Source organism: Heloderma suspectum, chromosome 1, assembly GCF_057233095.1.
Source record: "Heloderma suspectum isolate Gila_16-S chromosome 1, 16-S_ref, whole genome shotgun sequence".
Lineage (NCBI taxonomy): Eukaryota > Metazoa > Chordata > Lepidosauria > Squamata > Helodermatidae > Heloderma > Heloderma suspectum.
The window spans coordinates 179815727-179833708 of NC_139458.1; the positions used below are offsets into that span (position 1 = coordinate 179815727).

The 17982-nt window shown below is 44.7% G+C and overlaps 1 protein-coding gene across 5 annotated transcripts in view; it reads left to right on the top strand.

Moving 5' to 3' along the window:
* The first annotated feature begins 5776 nt into the window (after nucleotides 1-5776).
* Nucleotides 5777-17982, top strand: part of TANK (TRAF family member associated NFKB activator) — a 57430-nt gene continuing 45224 nt past the window's right edge. For 3 of the 5 annotated variants that reach the window (XM_084811625.1, XM_084811640.1, XM_084811658.1), the window contains exon 1: nucleotides 10856-10942. The gene's annotated coding sequence lies outside the window, so the exon portion shown is untranslated. Of the gene's footprint in view, nucleotides 5921-10855; nucleotides 10943-17982 lie in introns of those variants that run through there. The other 2 variants (XM_084811634.1, XM_084811649.1) reach the window with 1 other exon arrangement.

A 17982-nucleotide genomic window follows, 5' to 3' on the forward strand; every position in this document is an offset into this window, starting at 1 on the left:
GTTGTTTGTTTATTAATTTACTGTGGATTTTTTAATACTATTGTTTTATATATGTTGTTAGCCACCTTGGGAATCTTTGATACAGTCATTATTTATGCTTTAATAAATAACATGATCAACATATTGAGATACTGCCTTCAAATCATCCTTAGCTGGACTACCCCACAAAGGCTAAAGGCAGAATCCTATGCATATTTAGGCAGAAAAAAGTCCTACAATTCCCAGCATGCCCCAGCCGGGATGGCTGGCTGGAGAGATGCTGTGAGTTTTTAAATTTTCTTCTGTCTAAACATGGGCTGAATCTACACCTAGCAGTTATACTGTTATCATACCGTTACCATAACTATTGGTGCCCATTGGTGTCATGTGTACCAATAGTTATGATAACGGTATAACTGCTAGGTGTAGATTCAGCCATGCATGATTGTGCCCTACGGGTGGTTTCACAAGTGACATTAACTGTGCAATCTTACACCTGTCTACTCAGATATGTCTATTCCCAGACACGTGGGTATAGGATTGCAGCCTAAAAGCCTCTCATGCACTATTTGTGCATTTGAATGTTCACAAGGGATTTAATGTGGAGAAAAGCCATTTTAAAGTCTAATGGAAATCTAGCAAATGTAGATTTTACATTTTCGTTAAAGCTCTGGGAAATGCAAACGCTCCTCTGAAAGAAATATCCCAAAATAAGGTAGAGGCAAACTCCGGATATGCCATAAAGTGCTTCGGGGAGATACATGCTTGGGCCTTTACAGAGGATGGGGGTGGAGTGAGGTGGGGGACAGCTAGAATGCCCCTCCCTGTGCTGCCATGGTTCAGACCTGGAACCTGGCTGGAAGGCATCACCAAGAAGAGGCCACTTTTCGCTAGCCGTAGAGATCGGCCAGTTGGACAGAAGGCAGGTAGGCCCTGGCCGTTTCAGTGGTCACACTTTTGTCATATTGCAGGATCAGCCACCCTTGCAGAATCACCAGGCCCGGGGTGGAAATTACGATATCCTAGAGACCCACCACTAAAGAGCCAAACATTGCTATTTTCCAGACCCTAAATCCTCAAAAGAATTGCAGTGTTGGGCTGCCTGCCAAGTGAGACAATTGCCAGTAAGCCCGATGATCCGGTTGCAATCAAACAGACAGGAAAAAGCAGTAACCACTCAAAAATCTTGAAGAAACAGATTTTTCATGTTTAAACAATTCCAAAGGAAGACTTGTTCTACACCCAACAATATAAAGAGCAGGAGCATTGCCTGACTTTGAAAGGCCACCAAAAATGTCTAATAAATCCAAATAGTGTGTATCTGAACAGACAGATTTGGACCGTTGCATTCAGGTGCTCTTGTTGAAGAAGGCTTGTTCAAGAAAGCAATATGAAATGTGAGTTTTGTTTTTATCTATACACACACACAAAGAAAGAGACTTTCACTCTTAATCATTTTATAATTTAGGACTTCTCACCCACCCATGCACATACATTAAAGGAGAGGCACCACTGCCAGTGAGGTCTAATTCAGGCATTCACATTCATCACTTGGTGGTTGCAATGTCAACTCTTGACCTGCATGTGTGATTAAACCATCACACAAATCTAGCCAGTACTGTAGCAGAACCAGGGCTCGCAGGGTAAAAGCAGCAGGAATATTTGATTAGCAGGGATTCTGACATCAACTGAGCTTCCGCTATTGGGTGGTATAGAAATGAACAAACAAACAGCCACCCCTGTCAAGCTTCCCTGTTCCCTCTGAGCTTTAGCTGCAATCCTCACAGTAGCTGGGGAGAAATGGCTGTCTCCTAGCAACAATATAATGACCGAGTTCACACTCCCCACATGTGCCAGTTGTGAGCCACCTAATTAGCATAATTACCCTCACCAGGCGCAGGTTGTCATGACGTCCGAGCCCGGCGAGGATGGGTGGCTGGGGTGATTTACAAACCACCCTGAAACTCATGACTTGTTCGAGGGTTGATGGGTGGTTTGTAAGCCACCGCAGTCACTCACCTTCTTTGGGTTCGGATGTCAGGACAACCCCTGCCTGGTGAGGGTAATTATGATAACTAGGCAGCTTGCAATCAGAACGAGGTAGGCTTTTTTTCCTTCCGTGATTATGTGAACATACCCATTGTTGTGAGCTATCCCTGTTGTAATGGAAAGTATTTTAGGCTGTCTTGGTTGTGCATGGGTGGTTAAGACCCATTAGTTTTACAACAGACCCACCAAAAACATATATAATAAACAGAGAGAGAGAGAGAGAGAGAGAGAGAGCTCAACACAGCTGCCTGTGTTTAGGGCCTCTCCTTGGGAGGGGGGAGGGACTATGGAGCTGTCACGATGAGCTCTTCAAAATGTATCACTATGCCACTGAAATAACTTTCATGTCACCCCACCTCACCAGGGAACAGTACATATGGCCCTCACCATTTCCCCCATCATCACTGCTCTTTAAAGAGCAATCTCAATCACATGAATGGTAGGGGCCACGTATATAGCCCCCATGTAGAGATGTTAGTGCATACAGCCACACAAATCCTGTCAGATCATAAGCCCACTGGGAAATGATGCATGCTCCCAGAAAGACCAATGGTCAGGGATTATGGAAGTTATAATCCAGACCATCTGGAGGGCACCTACCCCTTATTTAAGGCATGCCAAACACATGAATTGGGCCCCGGTACAGAAAAATCAAGAGATGCACATGCATCTACACATGGACATATAGTAGGGCTGCTGGAGCAAGGGAAGTGGCTGTATGTTTGTTTTTCTTCAATCAATCTTGCAAGATAGTTTTTGGCTGTCTGTGGACATGATCAGGTTCACAGACATTGCACCTCCCCACCCTCAATGCCTTGCTCTGAGGAGTCCTTCCTCAGAGTGAGGCATTGGGGTGACCCTGGAGCCCATGGTGGCACAGGCAGTCTCCAGGGCCACCACACCCACAATGCCTTGCTCTGAGGAAGGACCCCCTCAGAGTGAAACATTTGGACTTGGTGGGCTTTCTGAAGAGCTGCGCCGGTGCTTTCTGGCTGCAGCATTTTCTGTAGAATGAAATGGCTGATAGGGTTCCCCAGAGAGCCTGCCTTCCCAATGCCTCACTCTGAGGACCACTCAGGGCACAATCCACTACCCTTCCAGATCCACTGCTGAAGGTGGGGAATTCATCCCACCTCATGGCAGAGCTGGCCCTATCCAATTCCAATTTTTCCCTCACTGACGTTTTTAGTGGTAATTTATATTACCACTTTCTCACTGAAGGGATCCAGGGATTGGAGGGAAATTGGGTTCAGAGGATGTGGACCCTATGTTGCTCATCCTTGGAGGTCAATTCCAAATCCCCCATACTGGTGGCAGCAAAAGAAGTAATTACCTGAAATATTTGCAGATAATTACTTATTTGATTTTTAAACTGTGGCTGCATGCCATATTCCATTAACAATATTCACAATAAATATACATTCCAGAATGAAGGGTGTTCATGAAGCACATTCATTGGGGCTGACTCCCAAACTAAGTGCTGATAGGATTATAGCCATGCAGCCTGAGCATCTGCAAGTAAATAAGTCCTAATGAGTTCAACGGAACGTACATCAAAGCATGCATAGGACTGCCTTGGCAGAATCACCGGTCAAAGCACCCTGTGCACAGGTTGGAAGCCAAACTTCTATATTTTACAAGGATGCATTCAGTACAAATACATACCTGAAACCTCAATTTTCCAGTTTGATATGGGCAGCATGACAGACATATTTTAAATATTAGAAGTAAACCCAACTAATTGTCAACCCAAGTGCAGATATAATAATATTTCTTGCTTTCTCAGACTGTTGTATTAACCAGATGAAATAGAGGATATTTCCTACAGAAATTCATGTTACAAACAGTAAACCTGTCAGGTAATGTGCACACAGACACACACACAGTGAATGCACGTGGGGTGGGGCAGGGGCAGGGTTGTGAGATCGACTCATGTGGCACATCTGATCCCAGCAAGGTGCCTGACACTTGGGACTTGACCTTCAATGGCTCCTCCACATAAATGCAGTGCAGACAGGACTAATCACAGCGATCCTCTCTGATGGCACATCATATGTTTGATTTCAGGAACGTCCTTCTTGCAGTGTCAGGTTTGCATTAAACCACTCACTTAAACTTAGATCACAAGAAACTTATGTGCGGAGATGACATCAGAGCTGATTCATATATTACCTTAAAGCAGGTAAGTATGGAGTGCAGTTATATGTAATGACTGCAGTGTGACTCATAGCCCTCTTCCATGGTAAGGGTGTGTGCGTGCGTGTGTGTGTGTGTGAGAGAGAGAATAGCCATGCTGCCTCCCATCTGCTTGACACTTCTGCTTTACATCCAGTTTAGCAAACAACCCAAGAGCACCCAGTTCCTGAGTTTTACACTTCTGTCTCCTCTTGTCCTTTTCAAAAGACTGAAGTATGCTTCTACACATAGTCATGCACTCAGCCTGCAAAGAAGGGTCTGCTTGCACAGAAACAAAAACGTGACTAGTGCCAGGACAAGATGGGAGAAGCCCTTTTCTAACTTCACCTTGGCAGCAAGTCCAGCTAATATCTTAAGGCTCAGCATGAGAACTTGGAGAATAAAATTGGGACATGGGTTCTCCACCCTTGTTCATTTTTGGTCTCACAAAAGCCTGTATTTATTTAAAACATTTATATATCACTTTTCGTAGAGATTTCAAGGTGGTTTACAAAGTGTTTGTGGGTGTGCGTATATATATATATATATATATATATATATATATATACACACACACACACACACACACGCAATTAAAAAGTAGAACAATAAATACACTCAAACCAACCAGCAGATAAAAGCACAACAGAGACCGCGTTTGCGCATAATGACCAACATGCTGCTTCCCGTCTGCTTTGCATCCAGTTTAGCAAACAACCCAGGAACACCCCATTTCTGGGTTGTTCAGCATGATGTCCAAACCCAGGGCTCTGGATTGTTGAGGGAGAAAGAGACCAGGGTTTTAATCCAACAACAAACCGTGGGTTAAAACACTTGGTTGTTTCTCCCCCAACAACCCAGGGCGCTGGGTTCGGATGGCATAGTGAACAACTCAGGAACTGGGTGCTCTTGGGTTGTTTGCTAAACTGGATGTAAAGCAGAAGTGTCAAGCAGATGGGAGGCAGCACAGTCACTTGCTCATGACCCTGCCAACCCAAGGGTTAAAGACCAATGGATTGTCATTACTTGCGAACTGGCTCTAAATGTCAGAAAGTTTAAAATAGTACTTAGGAGAGTAAAAATATTTTCAGATGCCTCGATGAATGAAAAAGCTTTTGCCTGATGCCTAAAAGCAAAGTTTATATTCATTCATTCATTATGCCACCGTATAACAAAATGGTGGTGACAGTTGGTGAAGGCGTTCCATAGCTACCAAAAAAGCCCTCTCCCTCGTAGAAGTAAGCCTCACCTCTGATGGAGGTGGTATTTGGAGAAGGGCATTGGCCGATATATTGCACCCCCCCTTGCTAATTCTGAGTATCTGTTGCTGAAAAATCACTCGGCGTCCTTACTGTTATTAATTCATATGCACTATGTCTGTGTAGCAGTTGTGAGAGGCCTAAACTGAAGTGCGTGGCACAGGACTCCAAACTTGTACAGCTGGCTCACATCTTGTTTTCACTTTAAATTCCGATTTAGAGAGAGCACATTTCATAATGATTGGTTGACTGTGGCTACATACAAGGAAGTTCTTAAGTGGGGGATTTCTCACTGGAAGTTCCCAACCAGCATCAGTCATAAGCCAAACAGGATACTGACTGAGTTGTACTTCTAAGATCCTGTTGAGAAAGCTTTCTTATTTGGAGAAAATTCTCTCTATTATTATTATTGGGAATGGAAACAGAATAAAAAGGTTCATCAAGAGATTGCTTACAAGGTAACTGAAATATTTGTTTGCATATAACCTATAAGCAAAAGCCGTATAGTGTCTCTGAAATATATATCATGGTTACGAGTATGCACTTGGTATCAAGTCACTTTATTGAAAAAAGGGTGTGAATTCTATAATTCTAATATTCAGTTTAACTTGATGGCAGATTTACTCTTAAGTTCTTGTGCTTCTGTTCAAATGACTGCAATTGGAGTCGTCTGAGATTCTTAACCTTTCTGCCCACGTATAGTTTCATAAGCTATGAACATAAGGCAGCAAACGTGAACACACTTCCTAGGAAATAGGTCCTATTGGACTCAGTTGATGTACTTCTAAGTAACACAATTGGGGTTGCACATGGGCAAACCCCAAAAGATATGGCATCAAAATAAAATACAATGGGCTACCGGAGTTAATCTACTCTGTTTTTAAAAGCTATAGTTCTTTTTAGTGCTTGCATCTGTTCCTCCTTCTAATTTGATAGCTTCCATCTGCAATGCGAACTTTCTGTGGATCTCCGTTAGAGTCAAATGTTAAGTGTTTACTTATTGCCTAAGGGTGGAATCCTCTGCATGTTTAACCAGGAAAAAAGCCCTACAATTCCCAGCATTCCCCAGCCAGCCATGTTAGGATAGGATTCTGCCCTTATAAGCTATTCAGGTATATGTGTATTTATTGCTGCCATTACTGTACTGGTATTATATTATGCTACCATTATTATACCCTTAGTTGTTGTTGTTCAGTGGTTCAGTCGTGTCCGACTCTTCGTGACCCCATGGACCATAGCACGCCAGGCCTTCCTGTCCTGTGCTCTCTCCCGGAGCGTGCTCAAGTCCATATTCATTGCATCGGTGATGCTAATACCCTTAGTAGTATACCATTAGTAATTACTTCCATTATTAGGCCGGTGCAGTAATGTATAACCATGTGGACACATTTTGGTTAATATAATTCTGTTTTACAATAGTTTAGTTATGTGTGTATAAAGAACTATCTACAATACATCTGTGTTTGACTGCTAATAACACCAGTACAAATGCTAGGCACAATCCACCAGAAGCACAGCAGCTCCCATTTGTTTTGTAGGAGAACTTCCCAGTAGATTATACCCACTGTTTGATGGGAAGAAGCTAATGAGAGACTTGTCATAGTAGCAGTCACCTAAGCAAAGCTGCTCCTACTCTTCTGCATATTGCTGTATAATTACAATCGTGGGCTTGAGCAGGAGCAACCCGGTACAGAGTACCAGCAAAACATTGAACCCATATTCATCACTAGGCTAAGGCTCCAATCCTATACACTCTTACCTGAGAGTAACCCCCACTGAACAGAGTGGAACTTACTTCTGAGTAAGCATGAATCACAATTTGCTGTTGGGAGTACCAACACGGGGCTAGGCACGGGGACTTCTGTGAAAATAAGCAAGTCACTTTGACTACTATGGACACCATCCAGCCAAAGCAAAGTACTCCCATTGATTTTAACAGAGATAATAAATATGCACTTAAGGCTGCAATCTTATACATATTTACCTGGGAGTAAGACCATTGAACTCAATACTGCTTACTTCCGAGTAGACATGCCTAGGACTGCATTGTAAATCTCTTTTTGGAATAAATTTGAATTCTTAATGCTTAAATTTGGCTGGATTGTTCTTTTTATTTTTACAACATATAATGCTCTCTCACTGTGTGTGTTTGTGTCTGACTCTTATATATCTTTACATAAGCAAAATGGAAGTACTTTGGGGGTTGGGCCATCTAGTGTTTTAAATTGTGGATACAGAATAGGCTATTAATGAGTACAAGCCCAAAGGCATTTTTATTTAAAGAAAGCACCATGTGTTACTGTGAAAAAATCAGGAACTGATTTAAAGCCCATAGTAAAATAACTATACAGAAATTATGCCAATTAGTGTGGATCCTGTATTTTCAGGCCTACACTTTGTACTTGACAACTTCTGACTGAATATAGTCTCTAGCTGAGATAATGCTGACAGTGAAATCTTGTACATACCTATTCAGAATCAGAAGTAAGTCAGATTGCGTCCAGTGGGGCTTACTCCCATGTAACTGGGTAAAGAAATTAGATTTACTTCTGAGTAAACATGCATAGGTTGTGCTGCATATATTTTATGTATATTATTCCTACAGTACCATATATATTAAATAAATAAAAATGTTGCCTTTTGTGAAATGGTTCCTTACAAGAGAGAAAGATATTTCAATGGGATCCCAACCTTTTAGCATGAATGCTGGTGCAAGTGTGCTGGCTCAGCAAAATGTGTGTGCTGAGCCAGGAAATCTCTAGCGCAGCCTTCCCCAACCTGGTGCCCTCCAGATGTTTTGGACCACAACTCCCAGAATTCCTGACCATTGTTTATACTGGCTGGGGCTGACAGGAGTTGAAGTCCAAAACATCTGGAGGGCACTAGGTTGGGGAAGGCTGTTGTAGTGCAAAATGTTACCTCAACTAGGTACTCAATGAGTGTCCCTAGGCAAGCTATTGCCTCTTTGTTGCCCTTGGCGCTCATGTACAAAGTAGATTGCATACTTACTTGCAATATTTGGCTTACAGAAAGATTAAGAAAAAAATATTTGACAGTGGAGTTGTGTCTAAGCTGGGGGTTCTCAAACTTTCTACCTCCAGGGACTGCTTGAGAGAGGCCTACCAATCATAAAATAGATGGTCAGAGCCAGTCACAAAATAGGAGATGGAGTTTGGCATAATCAGCTGGCAATTATAATATCATTTTATATCGATATCTAATACCACTTTGAAAACTTAAATTCTTTGCTAGAGCTATTTCCTCGTAGCAGAGATTTTTGTAATTCAGCTTTCCTCAAGTTATGTATAGACACTGGCCCTGGAGGGATAATTTCTCAGCCTTCCTATTTCCGGAAGAATTTGCTGATCTAAGTCTGGGTTTCCAACATGGTGCATACCACACTCGCTGTCTCTCCTGATTTTAATTATATTTCTTAAGATTTTAAATTGTGTTTAATGGAAAGATTGCCATACTGGAAAGCAAAGTGTTTCCTTTTATTTAGGTTCAAATCTCTCTTTCAGTTTATTTTTGAGATCCAAACTGCCCCACCCCCCTGCATTGTACTTAGGTTCTTGGAGCTACTTTTTTTATTGGTCTCACCAATTTGTCTTCTGGGAAAGGAGTGACTGGACATGCCCACCACAGCAGCCATCTTATGAATGAGGAAGCCCCCCTAGCAGCCATTTTGTGAGAGTGCCCATGACACTCTCAAACTTCCAGATGTGCCTACCGACCCCAAAGGGTTAGGGACCCCTGCTCTAAGTAGACAAAACTATTTATTTTATATTGCTTTTCTCCTCCCCGCACATGCCTCTCAAATTCTTCTTACCCAGCTCCTGCCATTTCTTCTCTTTTCATTTCACTTAACTTGTACCCTATCCCCAACTCCCTCCTGTTGGTTTTACATTCACTTCCTCCTGTAACAGCTTCTCTCTGATTCCCTTCCCCTTTATTCCCAGTTAAAAAAAAAAAAAAAAAAGCCTTGCTCTCTAACCAACTCCCACTGCCATACCAGTCTATGCAGTATGTATGGTGCGGCCATAGCACAAGGCAGTCAAGCAGAGGCACTGGGTAGTCCGCAGCACTGAGTCTCACTGGTGTGTCCCAACCCACAGTCTGAGAAACACTGCTCTACGCCAATGAACCACAAATGCATCCAGTTACCTGGGCGTATGCCCCATTGAACTCAATAGGATGTACTTCTAAGTAGACATGGATTGCACTGCGAGTTAGTAATATGTGCTAAAATAAAATTACAAATAAAAGCATTAGCAAACTCCATAGTCTCTATATTGCAATTTGACCAACATTAGAAACAAGCCAGTATGAACCATCAAATTGGTTGGACAGTGTTAATGGAAAATATTGAAAATATCCATGGCTATCATAATTTCCTCTAATAGCAAACTCAGGTAGTGGAGCGCCTATCAGTTTGGAAGCAAAATGGGGTCACGCCAAAATTAGGTAGTGGTTACTTGGAGGACTTTGCCAGTACGCAAAAGTATATAATGTGTCATGTGCTATTTCTATTGCTTTGTATTTTGTGTTTTTAATTTATCTGCACCGAGAACTCTGGTTATTGGGTGGTTTGTAAGTGTCATAAATAAACAAAACAAGTGAAATAAACAAAATATAAGCTTGTAACATAAAAAAATTAAAAACATTGAAACAACTTAACAAGGAACTGTGAGCCCTGAACAGGGGCACTCTTTGTAGGAGTTGGAGAGACACTGCAAGATATGAACTCCATTTATAATCATCACAGAGTTATGGTTTAAGGGCTCAATCCTATGCATGTTACACCTCTCAGCATGAAAAAAACGCCTACAACTCCCAACATGCCCTAGCCAGACACAGCTGGCTGGGGCATGCTGGGAGTTGTAGGCCTTTTTTTCTGCCTAAACATACGTTGGAGTATACATAGAGTCGCCTTAAGCGGGTTTAAAATGGGAAACCGCATATGCTCAGAGTACGTCTTTAAAAAAAAAAAAAAATTAGGGTTGATAAACAGTGTTGTTCTAATATATAAGCAATGTAGATACAGTTGATATAAAGCATGGGACGGCGGCAGAGAACAGAAATGCTAGTTGCGCGCTTCACAACTGAAGAAATACGCACGGCCGGCTAAAGGCGCGGCGCCCTCAGACCATTCAGACCGGGGTCTCAGACCCCCTAGCTACCCCTCCTTTGGCAAGGGGGACAGGAAGGGTCGGCGCGATAGGGGAAAGCAGCGGCAGGCCACAGAGGGCCAACAAGGGCTGCAAGCGGCGCTGACCCAGCCCACCAGGCGGACCAACTTCGGGAAGGCCGAGCTCAGAGGCGCCGCGCAGGCTTTACGCGGCGGCCGGTCACATGGCCCCCGGGACTCCGCAGGAAGTGGCTTCTGGTTCCTGGGTGGCGCGTCGGGGCAGTTCTGAGCCGGCTGGACCGAATCTCGGGCTTCTGAGGTCGCTGGCGAGCGCGGGCGTTTCTTTGCCCTCGTAAGTAGCCCGCCGTAGCCGAGCGACGAAGGGCTGGAAACCCTTCCGCCAGTGGTGTCACACGCGGCTCTCTCGTTCGTCTCTCTTTTTACGAGTCTTCCCCTCCTCCCGACTCTGTTCTCGCAGGGTTTCTCTCTCTTCTTCACGACCCTCCGCGTTTGCTTCCTTTTAACCCGCCGCGCTTCGGCGCCGTTGCGCGCGTTCTCCTTGCGCGTTTCAGGGGCAACGAAGCAAACCAAAAAAGTTTGCCGAAACTGCACCTTGAAAGCTGATTGGCGGTCTTATTAGCCGCACGATCTTACGCATATCTGCTGGGGGGGGGGGGCGCGGAGAAGTCGGGACTTAATCTTTAATTAAATGTTCATGCAGCCTTCCCCAGTTCGGTGCCTTCCAGCCAGCATAACTGGGCGGGGGGGAGTTGTGGTCCAACACATCTGGGGGCGCCAGGTTGGGGAAGGCTGTTTACACAGGGTTACAGCCTAACGAGGCTGTGACCTCTGCTCTCACTAGCCCCAGTCTTTCTGCTCTCCCAGAAAAGACGCCAGCTGTAGCTTGGAGGGCCCTGTTCCGTGTATCCGTCCCCCATGCGTTTCCCCTCGACGGGCGGAAGTGCCTAGGGAGGAGGAACACACTGGCACTCAGCGAGAGATGCGCGCTTAGGTGGCCTCCCTGCCCCCCCCCGCCCCAGAACCAGTTACACCTGGAACCAAGCAAAGGACTGGGTGGATTCTGGGTTTGCCTCTTATAGGAAAGTAAGACAAAAGGAACTGGGTGTTTCCAGTGTGTACGTGTGAGGAAACAGTCGCAGAAGGGCTGAGGACAGGAAAACTTTCTGTTAGCTGTTCTTTGAACAGGAGCAGCAAAAGCTTTTTATGAGAAAACCACTTACGTCTCTGGGAGTTGTAGTTCAGGTGAGTGGCGGGTCAGATGTGTCTCTCTCCCACCCCCTTTGTGGGCATCCCTCAAGAGCTGCCTTCCCCAACCTGACTGCTGGCTGGGGAATGCTGGGAGCTGTCATCCAAGGCATCTGAAGGGCATCAGGCTGGAGAAGGCTGAAAGAGACAGTCACAACTAGAAACCCGGGCAGAGTGAAGTCATTCCTCCTAGTTCATGTCATTCCTCCTAGTTCATGGATTGGACTCAGCTCTGGGGCTAACTGCTCTCTGTAGATGAGATCAGATGAGAATGGGCCTGGGGGGTGTTGTGTGTGTGTGTGTGACTTTCATTTGTAGTAGGTGATTTGTCTTGCTTTAATCATCAGGTTCAGCCTCACCCCAATCTGGGATTCTCCAGATGTGTTGGCCTGCTGCTCCCATCATGCCCTGACAGCATATCCATTGGTGCCATGGTGGCTGGGGATGATGGGAGTTGTAGACAACACATCTGGAGGGCCCCAGATTGGTAAGGCTGATCTAGCTGCTCTCTTCTGCAATACATTATTGCACCCCTACCTTCCCAAACATCTGCTCCCACTGCATGCCTTGGTCTCCTCTCATCTAGACTACTGTAATGTGCTCTATGTGGGGTTACCCTTGAAGACGGTTCAGAAGCTGCAGCTGGTGCAGAACGTGGTGGCTCACCTGATTAAAGGCAGCCATCGGCATGATCACATCACTCCGGTGCTGAAGGAGTTGCACTGGAAACCCTATATGGTTCCGGCCCAGCCTATCTTAAGGAGCGCTTCCAGCAACACCAGACAGGCTGCTTAACAAGATGGGCCTTGGATGGTCTTCTCTCTGTCCCATCAGCCAGGACAGCTAGGCTGGTGAGGACAAGGGAGAGGCCTTCTCTGTGGTGGCCCCCACTCTGTGGAACTCCCTCCCTAGGGAACGCCGCCATGCCCCCTCTTTAATGAGCTTCCGCCCTTCATTAAAAATGTGGTTGTTCAGGCATGCATTTGGGGTGGGATAGGGTATTTTTAGAAATACGATGTTTTAATGTGGAATTTTATTGTTTTAAACTGTTGTATTATTGTACCTCGCCCAGAGTGGCCAGGTGACTGACCAGATGGGCGATTAAGAAATTTAATAGGTAGGTAGGTAGGTAGGTAGGTAGATAGATAGATGTGGTACAAGAGAAAGTCAATCTGGATCTCATATGTTGATTTTGAGAGGGTGCTGGTATAGGCATGGTCCTGCTGCAGGGCTGGGCGGGGAAGCTTAACTGGATGGCCTTCTGGTGGTGAGATGTAGTAACCCCCATTTTGCAAACTGGAAGTACAAAAATAGGAATCATGAAGAATCTCTTATTGGCAGACATTTCCAATAAGCTTCGATGTGCAAAGTCTCCCCAAGGATGTAACCTATGCATAGTAGCTTGGGCTGCTATGTAGCTTGCATAGTAGCTTACTGTGCAGAGTAAATCCTGTAGAAATGAGTGGGTCTTATTTGTTTAGTCGATAGGCATGGGAGGGGCTGTAAAATTCTGCAATGGACAGTATTTGTCACCAAGTGAGATCAAACCCTGGGAACTTTCTGTATTGTCACCCATAGTTCTTGGGGACAAAAATAAAAGGTTTCACTCTTGGTTCAGGGGCTCAGTTCCGTATAGATGTGATTCTATGGATCAGCCTGGTTGGTTACAAGGGGTTGAGAATAACTGACTCAGCATGATTTTTTCTCCCAAAATGTCTTGGCTGATGAACTATGATCCTGCAGTAAGGCTTTGCTTTTGTAATCAGTCATGACTAAGGCAGCAGCTTTACATCTTTCTAACTGGAAAATCAATCCATTGAGGTTGCAGCCCTCAACACACTTAGGGAGCCCTAAGCCCTACAAAGTGACTGGGAGGGCCATCAGATATTTCGGAGGGGAGGTAAAGGGGACATTTCTGCGAGCGGCGAGAGGTAGGCACTGGAGAGGTTGGCTTACAAACTATCCCCCAGCTTCTCCAGCCTCCTTCCCTCCCCCTCTGCAGTGCCCCAGCTAGACTGGCAAAAAATCCTGTCTAGAGAAAATTCAGAGTGGGAGGAGCATGGAGGTGAAGATTGCCTCTCCCACTCTGCATTGGATGACCATAAGCTTCTGAGTTCAGAGTTGTGCCCTTAGGGCACCATTCCCCAATCATGCTGGCTGAGGAATGCTGGGAGTTGTGGGGCTTTTTTTCATCGAAACGTGCATAGGATTGCACCCTTAGGAAGGAGTAAGCCTCATTGAAGATGGAGCTTTAACTCATAGTTCACAAAATACACATGCACAAAATTATGCTGCCATCCTGTGTACATTTATTTGGGAGTAGCCCTTGTGAGACCAGTGGGACTTTAACTTCTAGCTGAACTGGAGCAGGCTGCACAGGACAGAATTTCCCTAGTGTGAGATTGAAGAGATCATTGGGGTCAAGGATTCACCAGCTGTCTCCTCCCTATTCCAGTATGGGACAGTTTTGCCTTTCTGGGTGCCATCATTCCTTCTAAGCACCACAGGCAACTGAAGCTGCTCATGCTCAGTTGAAAAGTAGGCTAGATGCCTTTTAATCTAGATCTTCAGAAACAGTGAGGAGATTTGAATGTGAAAAACCCAACCCAAGACAACCCAACCCAAGACCCCTTAGGTGGCTACTCTATACTCTTGATCCCTCATGGATGAAGTAGGAAAATAATAAAGGTGGCCTTTCACACTAACCGTGAGTTGGATCCAACATCTTCCTTCTGTTGATGGAAGGTGCTTCCGCCCATTTTGGGGGGAGTCCCCTTTCTCCCCTCCTAGCCTTGGAAGGGGGCAGGGAATGGAGAGCTTTGTGAGCGCCATTGGAGGTCCTTATGGGTGCTGCATTGGGGACCCCTGCCCTATGCCATACTGGCCTACTGTCTCCCATTCTGAGGAGTGATGGCCATGGCATCACAGCCCCCTTTTGCCTGTTTCCTTTTTGCACACAGGCACATTTTTCTCCAGTTCTCTCTCCTCCCGCCGCCCTTTCATGTCAGTCACCTGCATTAATTGCACTCTTCCTTCTCCCACTTCCATCCCAGTGAGCCACTTCATTTTCAGGCGTTACCCTTGTATCTGGAATTAAATTAGGTTGTGAGTGCACTGGGCAGTGCCTCTCCATTTATGTCTTGGGTACAGTTCCTTGGTTCGGATTGTTGGCATTTCTTCGATAGTGATGACTTTAGTGGCTGAAGCAAAAATATAAACAGCGAAGGGAAAGAGATTCTAAGACAACCTTTCCCAAAATGGTGCCCTGCAGATGTTTTAGACTTCAGTTTCCATTACGCCCAGCCAACATGGCAGATGGTCAAGGATGCTGGGAGTTGTAGTCCAAAAAATCCAGAGGGTGCCAGGTTGGGGAAGGCTGATCGAAGATGTATCTTCTGTATCTTTAAGAGACCAGAATCAAGGAGATGTTTAGTGGACATATTTTCTCTTGTGACTAATGGGACAAGTTGAACCTGCAGTGCTTCTTTCTGAAAAGAATGAAAGCTCAATTCCAGGTAAAATGTAGGAAACTACATAGAAGATGACATGGCCCAGGGTCGCTTCATTCCTGCAGGAACATTTGTAAAAGGTGTGCATTTGTTTGATGCTTTAAAAATTCAGGCATTTTTTATTTCCTTGCGTGGCAAGACATTTAAACCTCTTGCAGCATAGCCAGTCTCAGAACTCTGTCTAAACTGGGCAATGTTTTTGGAGGAAAAGCGTGTCTTTAAGGATGGTCCTGAGGTTGACTGGTCCCACTGGATTATGCCCTGAAAATATAAAAAAAAATTATTATTTTAAAATCCAGACATTTGCTTGCACACATTTTGTCCACCCTGTGGACCTTGCCTTTCTCTGGTAACCGGGGCTGGGGAGGCAGATTCTAGCCTTCCCTGTAGCTATTCATCACACTTATTTGCTTTATTTCTGCAAGACATAACTTGCAACAGTTTGCCAAACAGTGCGTGGGCATCTTCAGGGTAATTGCGGAAAAGATAGAAAAGTAGCTTCAAAGCATATTATGTAAGTATGCCGAGAGAACACAACATGCTTATCAAGGCATTCCAATTTAAAAGCATGCCTGTAAAGTTGGTAGAAGTGATCTGTCAACTTTAGATCACTATTATTTGAGTAATAATAGGCTGTTCACTTCCTGAAACAAACAATAACTGCCATCTCAGGCTTGGATTCAAGGATTGTATGTATTATTAAGGGCTGCTGCCCATCAAGGAAGCATGGAGAAACTGAATGACTGTGAACTGAGAAGTGTTCACATGGAAGATACTGTACTAAATTGGCTCCTAATCTCAGGGAAGTGGCTTGCAACGCTAACCAGTGGCTTTGCATATTTGGAAAGCTGTAATGGGGCACAGTCCATTGGCATTTCCTCCACTGAAGCCCTACAGAATTGAAGGGAGGCTGGGCAAGAGCAAGGTATAGCGTATACCATTTATTTCAGTGGGGATTATGTAGGAGAATTTAGGAATAGAAATGGAAGGCCTGGAAAAATTCAGAAGAACACTGTTTTTTTCCCCAAGGACCATTTTTGTTTTCCCCCTGAAAAATTTGAAAAAATTCAACAGCTTTGGATTATGAAATAATTTCTTTTAGAATTTAAGATAAAGTATTTATATGTCGTTACCCAGCCTTTACTCCCCCAAAATGATTTCTAAAAACTATGTAATAAGAACCCTTTTATAGAAAGAGTGTAGAGATGTAAAATGTCTGGAAATAATGAAGCCATTGGAGGAAAATATTTTCTTTAATCCTGTCTGTAAGATTCCCAGCATAGTTCATTTTTTCATTCCTTATTAAAATTATTGATCTTAAGTATATTTTACTGATGCGCATTTATGCTCAGTTTCTCAACATGTTATTAGAGTTACTATTGTGCATTCTTGACAGCAAATGTGCATTCTTGACAGCTTGGGTTTTGTTCTGTGAAGTCCTGTGTTTCTGATGCAGTAGCAGGCATTTAGGGTGCAGTCCTATGCAGGTTTAGACAGGAAAAAGTCCTACAACTCCTAGCATTCCCCAGTTGTAGGACTTCTTCCTGTCTAAACCTGCCTAGGGTTGCCCCCTTAATGTAGTTCTAATCTATCCAGACAATAATTACCAATTTAGGGTGCAATCCTACACAGATAGGCGGCCGCCTCTGAACTTGGAGGCGACCACCTATCCGATGCAGGGCAGGAGATCATTCCCTCCGTGCTCCTCCTGCCCTGCATTTTCAGCTAGACAGCTGCTTTCAGCTGTCTAATCATGGAAGGGCAGACTGGGGGAGAAGGCTGCCATACAACACACAGGATGTGTCATACCGGCATTTCCTCCTGCCCTGGAACACCCCTCGGAACGCCCTGTTTCAGCCGCTCTGCGCTCCACAGGGGGAAGGTCAGTTCTCAGGGAACTGACCTTGGAGCACGGGCTCCGAGGTCGGTCCCTGGAAAACAAGATATCCTACAGCCATCTAGCCACTGACTAGAGGCCATAGGATGGCTCTCTCCCTAACTGAGTTTAATTTTAAAAGTTTTAAAATATAATGATATTTCAGTGAGCAAACTAAGTCATACATAAAGCAACTTTAGGAAAGGAAAGGCTGCTTTATCTTCCTAAACCAGCCCTCCCTAACCTGGTGCCCGCCAGATATTTTTGATACAGTGCCCAGCGTTCCTGACCATTGGCCGTGTTGCCTGGGGCTGATGGGAACTGAAGTCCAAAATATCTGGAGGGCACCAGGTTGGGGAAGGCTGTCTTAAAGCAACAAAGTGACGTTAGATCAGTACAGAGCACTCAAATATAAGTATTGCTTATTTTTCAATTTTTCCAAAAAAATGTTTATTTCCATGGCCTCAAAATTTCCAGAAATTTTACATCTCTACTTAGGAACATGGGAAGCTACTTTATAGGGCCATCTAGCACAGTATTGTCAACACTAAATGGTAGCAACTCTACAGGGTTTCAGGCAACGGAAGCTCTGCCTTTGAAGAGACACTGGTCCAGGCCTAGGTCCCAAGTCCTTCCCAGTCTTGGGTCTAGAATGGACAAATGGGCCCAAACAGGCCTTGAGTCAGACTGAACTGATCCAAGCACTAAGCAGGCAAGTGGACGCTTCGGTGCATAGGCAGC